We start from the raw sequence: 2,500 nt of genomic DNA, 5'->3' as shown, positions 1-2,500 counted from the left end.
AATGGGTAGACCTGGGCTCCCGCCTCCTATGCCTACAGTGGGTAGACCTGGGCTCCTCCCGCCTATGCTTAGAATGGGTAGACCTGGGCTCCCGCCTCCAATACTTACAATGGGTAGACCTGGGCTCCTCGCGCCTATACTTACAATGGGTAGACCTGGGCTCCCGCCGCCTATACTTACAATGGGTAGACCTGGGCTCCTCGCGCCAATGCTTAGAATGGGTAGACCTGGGCTCCCGCCTCCTATGCTTACAGTGGGTAGACCTGGGCTCCTCGCGCCTATGCTTAGAATGGGTAGACCTGGGCTCCTGCCGCCTATACTTAGAATGGGTAGACCTGGGCTCCTTCCGCCTATACTTACAATGGGTAGACCTGGGCTCCTGCCGCCTCTACTTAGAATGGGTAGACCTGGGCTTCCAGCGCCTATCCTTACAGTGGGTAGACCTGGGCTCCCGCCGCCAATACTTACAATGGGTAGACCTGGGCTCCTCGCGCCTATACTTAGAATGGGTTGACCGGGGCTCCTGCCGCCTATACTTAGAATGGGTAGACCTGGGCTCCTGCCGCCTATACTTACAATGGGTAGACCTGGGCTCCTCGCGCCTATACTTAGAATGGGTAGACCTGGGCTCCTGCCGCCTATACTTAAAATGGGTAGACCTGGGCTCCCGCCTCCTATGCCTACAGTGGGTAGACCTGGGCTCCTCCCGCCTATGCTTAGAATGGGTAGACCTGGGCTCCCGCCTCCAATACTTACAATGGGTAGACCTGGGCTCCTGCCGCCTATACTTACAATGGGTAGACCTGGGCTCCCGCCTGCTATGCTTACAGTGGGTAGACCTGGGCTCCTGCCGCCTGTGCTTAGAACGGGTAGACCTGGGCTCCTGCCGCCTATACTTGCAATGGGTAGACCTGGGCTCCCAGCGCCTATACTTAGAATGGGTAGACCTGGGCTCCTGCCGCCTATACTTGCAATGGGTAGACCTGGGCTCCCAGCGCCTATACTTACAGTGGGTAGACCTGGGCTCCCGACGCCTATACTTACAATGGGTAGACCTGGGCTGCTCGCGCCTCTACTTACAATGGGTAGACCTGGGCTCCTGCCGCCTATACTTGCAATGGGTAGACCTGGGCTCCCAGCGCCTATACTTACAGTGGGTAGACCTGGGCTCCCGCCGCCTATACTTACAGTGGGTGGACCTGGGCTCCTGCCGCCTATACTTACAATGGGTAGACCTGGGCTCCTGCCGCCTATGCTTAGAACGGGTAGACCTGGGCTCCTGCCGCCTATATTTACAATGGGTAGACCTGGGCTCCTGCCGCCTATATTTACAATGGGTAGACCTGGGCTCCCGCCGCCTATACTTACAATGGGTAGGCCTGGGCTCCCGCCGCCTATGCTTACAATGGGTAGACCTGGGCTCCTCGCGCCTCTACTTAGAATGGGTAGACCTGGGCTCCCGCCGCCTATGCTTAGAATGGGTAGACCTGGGCTCCTGCCGCCTATGCTCGGAATGGGAAGACCTGGGCTCCCTCCTCCTGTGCTTACAGTGGGTAGACCTGGGCTCCTGCCGCCTGTGCTTAGAACGGGTAGACCTGGGCTCCTGCCGCCTATGCTCAGAATGGGTAGACCTGGGCTCCCGCCTCCTATGCTTACTGTGGGTAGACCTGGGCTCCTCCCGCCTATGCTTTGAACGGGTAGACCTGGGCTCCTGCCGCCTGTGCTTAGAACGGGTAGACCTGGGCTCCTGCCGCCTATGCTCGGAATGGGTAGACCTGGGCTCCCGCCTCCTATGCTTACAGTGGGTAGACCTGGGCTCCTCCCGCCTATGCTTAGAATGGGTAGACCAGGGCTCCTCGCGCCTATACTTAGAATGGGTTGACCGGGGCTCCCGCCGCCTATACTTACAATGGGTTGACCTGGGCTTCCAGCGCCTATCTTTACAGTGGGTAGACCTGGGCTCCTGACACCTATGCTCAGAATGGGTAGGCCTGGGCTCCCGCCTCCTATGCTTACAGTGGGTAGACCTGGGCTCCTGCCGCCAATACTTACAATGGGTAGACCTGGGCTCCCGCCGCCTATGCTTAGAATGGGTAGACCTGGGCTCCTGCCGCCTATGCTCGGAATGGGAAGACCTGGGCTCCCTCCTCCTGTGCTTACAGTGGGTAGACCTGGGCTCCTGCCGCCTGTGCTTAGAACGGGTAGACCTGGGCTCCTGCCGCCTATGCTCAGAATGGGTAGACCTGGGCTCCCGCCTCCTATGCTTACTGTGGGTAGACCTGGGCTCCTCCCGCCTATGCTTTGAACGGGTAGACCTGGGCTCCTGCCGCCTGTGCTCAGAACGGGTAGACCTGGGCTCCTGCCGCCTATGCTCGGAATGGGTAGACCTGGGCTCCCGCCTCCTATGCTTACAGTGGGTAGACCTGGGCTCCTCCCGCCTATGCTTAGAATGGGTAGACCAGGGCTCCTCGCGCCTATACTTAGAATGGGTTGACCGGGG

Source organism: Tiliqua scincoides, chromosome 14 (genome assembly GCF_035046505.1).
Source record: "Tiliqua scincoides isolate rTilSci1 chromosome 14, rTilSci1.hap2, whole genome shotgun sequence".
In the NCBI taxonomy this organism is placed as follows: Eukaryota; Metazoa; Chordata; class Lepidosauria; order Squamata; family Scincidae; genus Tiliqua; species Tiliqua scincoides.
The sequence above is the reverse complement of the archived record's forward strand: the minus strand, read 5'-3'. Positions refer to the sequence as shown.